The sequence below is a fragment of the Parus major genome, chromosome 6, assembly GCF_001522545.3.
Source record: "Parus major isolate Abel chromosome 6, Parus_major1.1, whole genome shotgun sequence".
In the NCBI taxonomy this organism is placed as follows: Eukaryota; Metazoa; Chordata; class Aves; order Passeriformes; family Paridae; genus Parus; species Parus major.
This window is the reverse complement of record NC_031775.1, coordinates 8,893,259-8,907,634: the sequence shown is the minus strand read 5'-3', so window position 1 is coordinate 8,907,634 and position 14,376 is coordinate 8,893,259. Positions and strand designations below refer to the sequence as shown.

Below are 14,376 nucleotides of genomic sequence, written 5' to 3'. Positions count from 1 at the left end.
CTATCCTTCAGGATTGCTCACTGGTGCATAAAGTAAGAGTGAAAACAGATTAGACTGAACTTCCATTCACATGGCTGTGAAACCCACAGGAAAACTGTAAGACTGCACTCCTGTCCAGTGAGACTACAGTGAACTTTTAAAGCAATACTTGATGCAGCACATCCTGACAGTGATGACTTTTGTTAACAGTCTTAATTGTTAAAACCACAGATGAGCACTGGAATAAAAAGCTCTTGATTCAATACAGGCTTCAGACCTCTTCCTGAAGCTGCTATATTGTGAACAAGCCTGACTGATGTTAACAATGCAAGGAGGGGACACACAATGCTTTCATTCTAAGCAGACCTTCTGAGACACTCCTCTGCTCTCAGCTATCACTCAGTGCTATAAAGGCAACATCTGAAGCAATAATTATGTAATAATTATTACATAACCAAACTCTGAAGCTCTGCATGTACATACCTTCCAATAAAATAAACTCATTAATGTATTAATGTTACATAATTACTACTACTTGTTAAAATAACTATTCAACTGAGAGTCTGAATTATTTTTCCTTACTTTCATATCTTGCTGACCATAACATTTTTTACTTTGTGAATGTCTGAAAAGGTTATTTCGTCCAAGTACAAGTATCTGTTGTCTTATCTGATGCATTATCACCTGAACCAGTGAGATCTGTCTGTCAAGTTCAAGAATCGAAGCCTGAAAGTAATTGAAGTAAAATTTTTGCTACCTAAGACTAATAAAATGTTAATATCTAGAGTTTAATTCTTCTTTCATTGTTGCAAGGTGAAATAAGCTATTAAATTCATATCAACTGGTAGGAGTCTCACCATCACAAGAAATTATAGTGCTGAACAGAACTTGTGGATTGTTATCTAGACATACCCCAAATTATGATTAGCAGTGATCCCAAGGACCCTTTTTTTTTTTTTTTCCTCTGAATTAAGATACTGGGAATCAAATTATCATGCACACTGTGCCCTACCTGTTGGAATATTCCAAGCTACACACAATCATGCTTTGGATCTGAATCAAATCTACTTCATTATTTATTATCAATCCATTTCAAGGAAAGTCTTAGTTTTTTTAAAAACAGAATTAAAAAAGGGGCTAAGTGTTCTGAGAACACAGAGCTTACTTTTTTGGCAAAAGTTTTGATTCTGCCCAAACCAGTTTTAAACATAGATATTCACTTTTAAATAATTTAAAGTCAAGCATTAGTGATAATGTTTTATTCTGTATTCTGTGGAATCATTTCTACACTAACAGCACCCCCAAAACCATTATTAAATATAAGTATCTCTTAAAAAACAAACAAAAAACCAATAAAATTCCAAATCAAACAATCTACTAATAACAAAAGAAAAGAAAAGAGGAAAATAATAACCCCAAAAAAGCCAAAGTACAAAAGAGATTTACCCTATGGCAGGAGTTTTGGGTTGTAGAATGCTGAAATGGCCACTTAATGCTGAAAATGAAATTTGAAAAACTAAACTTGTAATCCATTTGGGACTCTATAAATACTCATCTCATTCTTTGTAAAACTTAAAGGACTTTTATTTTCCTTTTTACATAGCAGGTCTTGAGTCACAACATTCAGTCATTGCCTCCTACCCAAAGGATTCTTGTAGAGCAAACCCAGCATAACACTGGGTTAACAATCCCTCATTAATCATCACTGTCCTGCTTAAATGTTACTGAGATTCTGGCTGAGACCTTCCAAAACACTTAAGGCTTTTCAGTGTTCTGTGACAGTTCATGTAACTGCCACTAAAATGCAAATATCTGTATTTTGCAAGCAGCCCTAGATACCCATGCCTCGCCAAACCGTGAGATATGTACGTATGCAAGACTTCAACATTGCCCTTCTGTAATATGTATACCTCATTTTAAATCAAGGCTTATTTTCTCTTCTATTGCCTTGAAACCTGTGCATTATGAAACATGATTCATAATGTCTCACAGAATCTCAGAAAGGGTATCAGAAGAGAATGGAATCTTAAACTCCATTTCTTTTCCCTGCTAGCAGAGAAACACGTTTTTCCTTTGCTAAGTGATGGAGAAATTGAGCTGACCTTGAAACCATCAAGTGTGTTGAAAAAGCAGACCTTGAACCAATCAGGTTAAAGTTATACTAAAATATAAAAAAGAAAGGAATAGATTTTAACAAACCCCAAACTCTTGTATGCTATATGATAAAGTCTCAGATGCAAGGTTTTTGCTGAATTCCCATCTAAATAAACTGGAGTGCAACCTGGTCATTCAGACAGACCCAGGACAACAATTACTGAGCTTGTTCTAGTGCTCCCTAGATTACCAGGGGTGATAATGTCTATTTTAGAGACCTTACTATGCTTGAGGGGTGTCACAAACATAGTCCCACACACCAAATTCACAGAAACTAGAATCTGAGGAAGGGAAAAACACTTATGTATGTGAATTGCTGCCTTTTTCATTAACTAAGTCAGGGCAAGAAGCCTGCTTGCTCTGCTCACTATTTCAATGCATTTGCCAAAATATTGCAATTGCTACACATCTATTATAACCCCTCTGTACAGAAGAAAAGAATCCTTTAATTTATAATAGCTTGCTGTTTCTTTAAGATGTAGAAATGTGAACTCATATGCTAACAGCTATACTGACTAAGCACTTACTAATAAATTAAAAATAAACACCTATCTTATTAATGGAAATAGGGAGAAATACATGGAATATTTGCTACATATCCCTAAATCTTTCATAAAAAATGGGAACAGAGAAAATCCAACCCCGTATTTCAACAGAAGTGTATAACGACTTTTTAAGGCAAGAGTCAGAGAAACTGCAGAGAAAATTCATCTAAGGAAAATAAAAAATGTTTTGACTGATTCCAAGATGTTTTAGAAGTGCTTTGACTGCAGTCAAAATTTAGGCATCCATAATAAATACAAAAAGAAAAAAGAGAAAGAAAAACAAGGGGAGTTTTGATTACGGTGTAACAGCACAATACTATTGCAAGCACCAACCCTGAGAAACACTGTCTCAACTAAGCTCACCTTCCAGGCCCCAGCCTATGTAACAAAGGGATAATCCAAGTGGTGGCACTGTTCCCCCTACAACTCCTTAAGTGCATTTTGAATTAAAAAAGGGAAAATGAAAAGGCTGGTCACATTAGACAGGAGGGCTACAGTAAATAATGAAGAGCCATGTTCAGACTCTAGAGCAGGGACTTCAGTCTCTCATAGCCCGTAACACTTGAACATTCTGTGAAAGTTGAAACAGAGCTCTTTGAAGTTTCAAAAGCAAATTCTTGCTTATACAAGATTAAATTATCCAAACATAATTAATACAAAATAGCATAGAACTCAAGAGGCAAAGCAGAAAATCAAAATGGAATAATTGTCTCTTTTTATTTTCCTCCAAAATTAAATATTAAATATTAAAATAGGAAGCATGCAGTGAAAAGAGCAAAGAACTTTCAGAAATCTCTAACTCCTAACACCTCAGGGCATCAAAGACTTCTTGTTTTTTCTGACAACACTCTGTTCTGTACTATTCTTCAAAAATGTTTTTTTCAAATTCTTATTCTATGGTTAAATCATTCAACCCAAAGGCTACTGTAATGCTTAAAATATACTAGGTTGTTTGTTATTAATATTTTTTTGAAATTCACTTTTCATTTCTACATTCACAGAGTAAATTCTGTTAATAAGTTTTATCAGTTAATAAGTTAACTCACTTTTATCAACTGTGATTTAAAATAAAATTCCATTCATGTTTATAATTAGTTATGGAGAATGCAAATTATTTCCTATATGCATAAAGCTAAAACTTCAATGATCCATTAAACTTTTGTTACATGAAAGTTTTAACAAAAAGTGTTAGAAGTGTTTAACAAAACTTCTGTTACACAAAAGTTTGCTCTACTAAGATGACAACAGCTTGATGTTTTGATCTAACTTGGATGAAAATTTTCATACCTGAAATTAAAAGATACAATAAAGGTAAAAGATTTGGTAAACCCCAAACGTCCTTTAACCATCAAATAAGAAATGAATTGTAGTTGTTTTATAGACAGAATTTACTTGTCCAGATTTGATAGGCATGAAAACCTCAAAAAGCTAAGGACATACCTGCTTCAAGTTACATTTCAGAAGTTAGGAATTGCTTCTAGCTTGGCAATCCCAGCATGAAGTTACAGACTCTAGATCTACCCACATCTGTGCAATTACTGCAATTTAACAAAAGTAAGACCTTCCTGACCATAGAAGATGCAGAATGTCTTACCTAAAATTGCTGTCCCACTAACTGACACCCTATATGCAAAGAACAAAATTTGGAAATCATTCCATATAGGCAAAGCCATAAGTGGTAAGAAATGCACTGCAGCTGACACAAAAAAACTGAGCAATTTATGTATCTTAAATTAATATAATGATAAATTAAGTTCTATTATTATAAAACAATATAGATGCTTGCTCTAAAAAAAAAATAATTAGTGTTCTACCATTTTGTACTGTATTGCTTACTTTGAGATGTTTTTATTTCTGTTACCTTTGAACATGAACCAATGAACTAAAGCAGCTGCTTGATGTCAAACTATAGAATCCAACAGTCACCTTCAGAACTTTGTGATTTGTACAGTCAAATAAAATATATTCAGATTTCTACAGAAATTGGTAGTAAGTTTCTGTTTAGAGGCCGTTTTTCCCAGTACACCCTTCCAGGCAACCAGGAGTAAAGCAGAAGAGAATTTTTTAAGTCCATCAACAGGACCTAGGACCGTGCTCTAGATGAAGTTGTACACTGACTTTTCTCTGGGCTTGAACACATTGCCCTGCCTACAGCCTTTCAGCCTTTTCTTTACCTGGGCCCTCCTGGGCCAACACAAAATGCCCAAGGGAAAAGCACAAAATATCCACCATCTACTCTATGGGGTCATGAGCTCCCAAGGGGTCTTAGAACGCAATTCTACCTCGTCCAGGTGTGTTAGATCATATTTCTTATAGATGAAATGTTCTCTTAATATTTTCTAGAACAACTGCATTTAACATTGTTCTTCTCTTTAAAGAAAACTGTCTAAGCATGCACCAGTTGTGAGCCACCTTGTAAAAGTAAACCACTAAACACAAGCAAATGATGGCTGAAGCAAACAGAAGAAGAAAGAAGTGACAAAATCATGAAAAGACTAAACAAGATTCCATCTTGCTCCCACCAGCAATAAATACTAAATGAAAAGCTCAAAGAAACTGGGAAAATTTGTCATTTACCTTTTATTTGAAAATGCAAGGAAACAGATTTTGCTATTAATATATTCCCTGTATAAGAGTCATGCTGGTCAGGACATAATACTACGACCAGGCAGCAGTGATATATGCATTGATGCTCATACAAATACAGGAAAAGTGCAAATTCTACAGCCAGCACCTGCTCTTGATTACAGTGTACATGGTAACAGCGACTAATCTTAAGGGTTCTGTCTGCTGGGCAGTGTCCTAGCTATTAAATCTGTCTCAGTGACTTAATGATCCTACCACTTGACATGAAGAAAAGGCAGGTGGTGAAGGAAAAATAACAAAAAATAATAATCTTAATTTCTACTATTTTTTCCAACCTTCGCATGTAAACTGGGATTTAACATCCAATTCTAGAAGCAACTAAAGCACCTTCAAGACAGATGATGAGCAACTTCCAGGGAAGTCAGAAAAGGTTCAAGATCACACAACTCTGAAGAGACTTTACTAATTCTTAGCTTTGAGCTCGAAGGAATTAAAGTACTAAATCAAAACTTTGCAATTTTTATAGCCATATTAAAAACATCTCAGAAACCCAGACTTGAAAATGTTTACATGCGAGTCACCTCCATTCAGTTGCATTTTCTGATTTTTTGTTTGCTGTTATTACACAAAAAGGAGTTAACTAAGAAGATAACTAGCTATTACATTTTGTGGTAACTAATTTAGTCATCAGCACACGATAAAAACAGTACTATAAACTTTGGCAGCTTTCCAGTATTTTTTTGCTATATAATTTTTTCCCTTCAGCAAAGGTCATATAGACTTACATTTTCCAAGAGAAGTCTGAGTTTATCCAAAAAAGGAGGTGAAGGGGAGTGAGGAATGACTCTCTGATAAACCAATGGGCATTCAATTCTCAGTGAACTTCTGTCAGAAAATTCATAGCATGGATTTAATCTTAAAAGCAAAGGCAGCCAGGTAGGCCAGTGTGAGCTCTTATTGATGACCACGAGTAATCAGAAGACTATAGTTATTATGTAATGCATCTCTTTTTACAGACTTGAATAACATTGATAAGGAATATAGAAACAACATTTCTGGGAGAGAAAACAGATACTGCAGGCAGAGAAGAGTTATCAAAAAAAAGAAAAAAAAAGAAAAAAATTAGCCCCATATTTAGCTCCCAAATATTGAATTTATGCATTAAAGCAATAATTTGGGTACAAGTAAAAGCCATGGTGAAGGCCTGAATCACTCACTGTGAGCTTGCCCAACTACTCATGGCTGTAGTAAGTAACTGATGTAATAGGTCACTGGAAATAGAATATGGAACATCTCTGAATGAAACCACACTAAGGAGAATTAACAAATTCAGTCTGCCTGCCATAAACTGTGTTTTCTTCTCTCCCCAATAAAAGGTTCAGCCTTCTTACATACATTTGAACTGACTACCTCTCATTGAACAGACTGCTTATTATAAGGAATGCTGTGAAATCAAAATTAAGGAATGACATAGATTAGTCAGAAGACTCAGAAACATGAACAATCAAACCAGAAAGTAAAACAAAACAAAAAAAAAAAAAGTACCATTTCCAATCTCACTTAAGGAATTTTTTTTAAAAAGTATTTTTGCTGTGATCTGTTCTGTACATGCTGCAATATATGTTAATATTTCAGCTTTGTTATGCTTTTTTTATACAGATTGGGAGATTTTTCCCTCAACTTTCAAATGACATATTGACAATAAAATGAAAATTTCTGTTTAATCCATAAAAGTGAAAATACTGAGATTTTCTAATTAGTGAAAAAAATACAAGACAAAAAATCCCATCTGTTAATGGTGCTCCGTAGCTTGAAGTTAATTATGTTTTCTGGGAGAGTGCCTGGCAATATGACCAATTAAAATACATGCAACTTTTCCAATTCAGTATCATCAGTCAAAAAAATAGCAGCATTTTCTATTAAAATGTGCCATTTTCTATTAAAATGTGCCATTTTCTAGAGCTAAGTGGATGGCATTGCACGTCTGTTCTGCTGGTGACCATCACCAACTACTACTGCCGATGTCAAGGTTCTCCTCTCCAAGCTCCTTGCTGTCCCACTGCAGATAAGGGCTGCTAATAAACACACCCACTGGAATGTTGTTTTAGAGAAACCAGTGATGCACTGGCAATCAGATCCTGCACAAATGAAAACCAACCAGCTCGGTTGCAAAATTGCCCAAAGGCCAAAGAAGCCAGGCCCAGGGCAGGGTCCCCCTGCCACGCAGTGCAGAGCAGCAGAGCAGCACTCGTGCTGCTGGCTGATTAGTCACAGCCCCAGCCCATTGCTCAGCCTGAAAAAGCCTCTGGGTATTGTGTCAGACCTTGAAACTCAACACAAGGTCATTTTTTTCTTTGTTTCTATGTCACTATGCTTCAGTTGTGACAAAAGGGGGCTTATCTCCACATGAAGAATTGGAACCAGGTAACTTCAGCTGGAACACTGGTCTAGCAATACTTTGGCCTGCCTCTGGCTAAACAAAGTGATCAAGGTGAGATGAAGCAAGCAGAGACTCCTGCACCTTTTGGTACAGTGTCTACGCAAAAAAAATCTCCACCTGTGCATGGAATATCTTGGAAAACACAAAAGTGCATTAATTCTTGGAAAGAATAAAAGCTGAGATATTATCCCAAAATCATAATCAAATTCTTCATAATTAATTTATAAAATGATCTAACTACATGATGGTGCAACATCTGGGAAAGTAATCAACTGAAATCAAATAAATATATTTACCAGTAAAATCTAATGTAGTCATTTGCCAACCCACCCCTGTATCTGGAATGCTGCAATACAGAACTGAAAAATCAATAAACTGTTAAAAAAAAAAAAAAAGACTGGAAAACACTGTCTTCTTGAATTAAGCAATTGTCTATTTCTTAATTAGTGTTTGGTTAAAAATAAAAAGAAAATTAAACAATATTAAAAGAAAAAAACAAACCACAAAACCAAACAAAACCATCAAAACTAATTTCACAGTTCTTGTCCTTACTTCAATATACCATACTCTTCATCAGTTACCATTCAGTTTGGTAACTGACAACAAAATAGGAGAATATCCAAGAAACTGTCACAGAAAACACAAGACAGAAAACAAACAATAAAAATACCAGAAAATAATAATACAGTAGGTTAAACAAAATGCAGTGTCTTTAAAATGCTAAAATCAGAAGGATTTCTGAAGTAAAGGGTTTGAGGCAAGGAAACCACTCAAATGAGTTCTCAAGAAAAAATGCAGTCGAAAATGTGGACTTCCTGAGAATTTAAGCCTCTTCCTCCAAATCACAGTGCTTTTGTACAATATTACACATTTTAACAGTACTGTTAAAGGGAGCTCAAGCTTTACTGCCATGTCTTAAGAAATTACTAAAAGGAAGTACATTTCTTTGTGAATGAATCACTTTAAGGATTACATTTAATGAAATTATTTACCTTATACATTCAAATTAATACTAGAATTGTATGGCAGACAAAAGGAATCCTCAGATTCCTCAGTTATTTTGACATTAGTCTGACATGCAACCTACACAACAGACAGTCATGCCAATAAATGCTTAAAGAAGAAGTAGAGAAAAAGGTTATTCCCCCTTGCTAAGGTTTTATAATGGAATAAATCGGTAAATTTTCAGATTCTGTGTTACTCAGATTTCCTGCTATTTTTCCTAAATTTTCAAATAGCAGAACTCCACAAACACAGAAATAAATACCTCCCATTTGAACTGTTTAGGTTCTTAGTCACAAGAACTCATAAATACAGCTAAGGTAGATACAGCCGTGGACATATTTGAAAAGTTGGAAGCTCTTGGCTTCAGTAAAGCCCAGTAAAATTTCATTCAAAAAAAGACTGAATCAAGAACGCTCAAATCATTCAGCACACGACAGAGCATTTCAATGCATGTCAAAGAACGTGCTTTAAAACATGATGAAAACAAGACACAGAAGGGAAAAGACTCACTGTTAAATGCATCTGACAGGCTGCAAACAGAGTTTCCTGCTGCAGTACTAACATCACAGCTCTCATCTTCCATGTACCATTACCTAATGCGGGGCTTTTCTTAAATCTTTAGTAATGTAATATACGAAATATAATTTAGCCCTTCTATTTCCAGACCAAAGAGAGTATAACAATTTCTGATACTTGCAAATACAGTAGTCAACTTCTGCTGTAAGTCTAGAAAAATCCATAACTGTTTCATAGGCTTCTAAAGAGAGGTAGCCATCAACATCACTTTTTTAATAGGGACCACTAAACTTTCGGACATTGACATGAGGATTCTCAGGAGCTCACTGCTCCTCAAGTCATGTCTGCTCAGTGATTTAGCACAACTTAATGTCAACTACATCAGAAGCTTCTTGTGACAATTAAGAAATATCAAACACAGGACCATCCATCAATGAGAAAAATGAACAAAAGAAGCTACGTAGGAAGGGGCAAAACTTGGCAATAGAACTAAAGAGCATAGTATTTTTGAAAGTCACCTTTTTAAGCATCTTTCTCCTCCTTTTTCTCTGCCATTGTTTGTCCTTCAGTCATTTTGCCAAAATTGATAGCTTTGACTGATAGCCACAGGAAAATCTCTCTCATACCAATCTGTTTTGAAGATGGAAAAATTGACTTTTTTATCACTATGAATAAATCTCAACCTATTTAATCACCCAGCTATACATGAGAATTCATGAATACAAAAAGCTGCCTTTAATTAGTGTACAAAAGAAAATGACAGAGAGCAAGCCTGAGCATGGTAAATTGTAGCACTCACTAAATTTTAATCATTTCAGTCATTTAGTCTTAAGCCAACTGATAGTTCTAAGCAAAGGCATAAACCTCTATAGTTTTACAGAGGCTGTATCAAAATATAATTCTTATCAGACCTCTCAATTTCCCACAGCAATAAAAATATAAACAATGTGAGCTCTTTTGGTTTTAGACTAATTTGAACTGAAAAGCCTGACAATTAATTATTTGACACAGTCATTGATCATGAGATGTGAGTTCTCCACATAATTAGAAAATAAAACTTAGCAATTTTATTGGATCAGCTAAACCTAAAATAGGCTGTTCAGGGTTGTGGTGATCCTGGTTTATCTCTTACTCACAGTAAGAGAACCATTTTCAGTGGGCTTTGGAAATACATGGAACAAATGTTTATAAAGAGGTTTCTGCAACTTGAAAAAGCATGAACACACATCTTCCTTTTATTTTAGGTAAAATCTGCATAAGCATAATTATATGCCACTATGGGTCAAATCTTGATTCACAGTTTGGTGCAAGACTGCACTGATATGCAGACCTTGATATTTCAGAGGAAGCCTTTGATGCCATCAGTTACAGGCACTGATGACTTCCATGCTGTAATTGTCAAGGTGATGGCATGTTGTGAATATTGTTAATCTGGAATTATAATCCAACATTATGTACCAAATGATAAGGAATGCATGAGGTATTAAATTAAATCAGTGACTTGCAACTATCACTAAACACCATGCAGAAAACGATGCAGCAAGCAAATGTAAAAGCTATTTTTACACAACAAACATTTTCTTGCAGTGAATATTTTTTTCTCAGTGGTAGAATGGAAAGACCAGTTTCTCTGTTAGGATGCAGAGACTGATTTATTCAGCCAACCTGCTCCCTGCAGAGAAGCTTTCCTGTTTTTCTATGTAGTTATAATTCTAAAACTGAAAGCTTCATTGTGAGCCTTTTTCTACGTGGTTTGAAGATAAAATAATATAATCACATGGCCAAAGGCTTGAAGAAGCAACTTCAAATGTAACTCCCTCTAACAGACTTGGATAGTACCCTTACTTTAAAAAAAAATACAGCAGTGACCACTAAATATGGCACTGAAACCAACAGCTACCTCAGCAGACCTTTTCTCTTGCTAGAGACAATATTGTCAGGTCCTTTAACTTTCACCCTCTGGTGTCACGGCTTTTGTTGTTCTTTTTATATAACACAAAGAGTTTAATTTTAAAAAAGAGAAACAACTTTCTCAAAATCCCTCTTTCCTCTGGGTCCACAGTCTTTGCATCTTTATCTGGCTTTCCTAGCCTTTCAGACAGTCACAATCCTGAGGGTAGTGACCTAGGAAATTGCCTGCCTTCCACCTGCTTTACAGGGTCCCCTATAAAGGTCTGAGAGTGAAAGGCCACTGAGTTTCATTATGGTGTGGTCTTATTCACAGGCATTGAAAAGGGAGGAGGAACATCCAACTTCACTTATGATAACTTATGTTATCATAAGTGTCAGCTGGCATGTAATTTTTCCCCTTTTCTGCATGCTTGCTTCAGCCTAGCTACAGGCTCTTTCTAAGGCACTCCTGAAAACCACCAAAAAACACACCTGGAAAAACTACCAGGTAATCACATACCTTTCATGGTGAAAGAGATTTGTAAGAGATATTACTATGACTCCATGTCTTCATGTTAATATGCAGTTTTAGTTCACATTTTAACAATATTACAGAATGGGAAGAAGTTGAAAGTACATAAGTGGTTTGAAGTTTGTTTGGCTTTAAGTATTACAGAAAATAATTATATTTTGCATGAACAATAAAAAAAAATCCAGAAGCAAACCTTGTGAAAGACAAAGTAGTTTTCTCTGAATAAGTACTGCAGAACCTGTCTGAGATTCTGGTAAGGTAAATGATGCCCTTGAAGTATGAACCTTTTTCTTTTTTCTTTTAATATGCTTTCCTTTCCTGCCTCCTGAAATTCTATTTACTATTGATCTTCTACAGAGATTTAGTCCTATGTTACTTAATTCAAAAAACATTTTATTTTAAAACATGTCACCTTTCTAGAATTTATTCTGAAACAGAAAGTTTGAAAACCCCATGACAATGAAATTACCTTTTTAACACGTCTTTATCTGTAACAAAAGTTTAAGTCTTTAGGCTGGCACAAGAAGTTTCTCTCTCCCAGCTGCAGGCCCAGCTGCCTTCCTCCACTGTGCTACAACCAATAACCCCACTTCCCTGATGCTCAGCCTCCCCTAAAGGCACTGGCCTTGTCTAGTAAAGGAAAAGCTGGAAGGTAAAAGAGAAAGACCATCAGGGTGAGCAAGAGGTCTGTTTTGGTTCTCTATCAAACCAAAATCTCATCAACCCCTGGGTTTTGCCAATGACCTCTCCCCTCCTCCAAACCAGTTCACTGCACTTACAGCTCCATGCACAGGACCAAAACGTGAGAAAAAACAAGAAAATAATTAAAAGTAGCCCAATGATACTTAAAAAATGGTAATAAGATTTGAAAAGTGTTTTATACCAAATCTGCAAATGAGAAATACTTATACTGTGGTGATGACACTGCACAAGAATGCACATTACCAAGTCCAAATATTAACAAATAATTTGTTTTCTCAACAGCTTGGTTGATGTGCTTCCTTTGTGACTCTCAGGCAGAGCAGGAAGACAGAGCTTTCAGCATTCCTAATTTCAAACATGAAGTTAATATTCCTTTTGCTGATTGCTTAAAACCTCAGAATGCCTCTCTGATCAATCTTAGGAAAAAGACCTATGTAAAAGCGTGCTCAGGCAGACTGCTGACTCAGAAAGGAAGTCCATGTATGGATTCATTAACACAGCTGCCAGCAGCACTGATACATTCCTTGGAGATACCTTGCTGAAGCAGTTTCTCAATCCACAGTTTCTTATCATGGTTACAGGTATATCAGACACCAGGAAGACCAAGCATACATCATATATGCTTACAGAACTGAAGTTAAAGCTGCAGCTGTCTCAACTCAACTAGAGTAGGATGCCACTAGTGACAAGAGCATGCTGCAGGGCTATTCCATGACATAAAACATGGCCATGAGGAAAGGCTGCTGTGGATGAGCAGAGACTTTGCTAGAACAGGTGACAGAGAGTTTGCACATACACTCTGCCACAGACAGTGGAGGTATAAGCTTTACAGTAACCAAACTGTTTTATTTTTGTAGGAGTTCTTGTGTGAATTAGAAGTAAATGACCGCTGTACTGAATAAACAGAGCACCTGTTTGCATTTTGTTAACTCTGACTGCTTTACATAATTTTCCAGTACAAATACCAAGAAATGAAGAATGTCTTAATACTTGTATTTGATGACTAAATCAACTTGTCCTTGAAATTTTCAGACAAAACAGCTGTGTTTACGTTTGTTACCGTTGTATTTTAAGAAAAAAGTCAATTAGTTAAACAATACATCAGTGGAAATTCACATAGAGAACAGTTTCATCAAAGATGAAATTCCATCCTTTTCAGAACAGCCAATGATCTGTAAACACATGATTTAAAATCTTATCTGTTTAAAATCAGATTCAGGTGATAAATCTCAGTCATTGAACATGAGAACCTGTTATGGCCCTAACTCATATGAGATGTTCTATTTTGTGCAAATAATTTAACATCCTTGGAAAGGGGAACATGCCACATCTCCCACAACCAATTTCAGTTATACAGTCTGCTCCTGTCTCCTTTTAAGTTTGAATGACTGTTATCAAGTAATATGGTTTAGGTCAAAGCTTTGCAGAACTGGTCAACTCCTTACTACCGAGATTCTAGTTTTACCTTTGAAGTTTTTAGTTTTTTCTTACATAAGACATGCTTACATGGGGTTTTTTTGGTTGTTTTTTTTTGAGTTGCCAGCTCTGTTAATTTAACTGTTTCTGGAAATGAGCCCTATTAATTTTTGCCAAAGAAAATGTAAGCAACTGCCATTGTGCTGAGGTTAGCAAATATGTAGGACTTCATTTCAAGAAAGCAAATTGCAACAGAACTGCCAAAAACCCAACAGTGATCCATTACACATGAAAAGACACTCAGCTTAAGCCCAGATCCATTTACCATGCAACAAATTGAGAAGTCTAGTGCTTTCATGTAAAGCTTTGATAAGCAGATTCATGAAAACTACATTATTTAGCTGATTATTGAGTTTGTATTTTTGTGACTACAGTTTTATGATATATTTCTTCCATTGAAAAACATTTATTAAATAAATCCAATTGCTGCAAGAAAAAAAAAAATCCTCTGAGTTTACAGTTTAAAAGGTGACAAACTGTGTAATTCATAGCCTAGTACAATATCTTCACCACTAAAGAAGGGAAGGGAAGGGAAGGGAAGGGAAGGGAAG

General features: G+C 35.6%; 1 protein-coding gene across 1 annotated transcript in view; it reads right to left on the bottom strand.

The window, feature by feature from the left end:
- Positions 1-14,376, bottom strand: part of KCNMA1 (potassium calcium-activated channel subfamily M alpha 1) — a 255,043-nt gene that overhangs the window by 240,205 nt on the left and 462 nt on the right. The window lies entirely within an intron of this gene.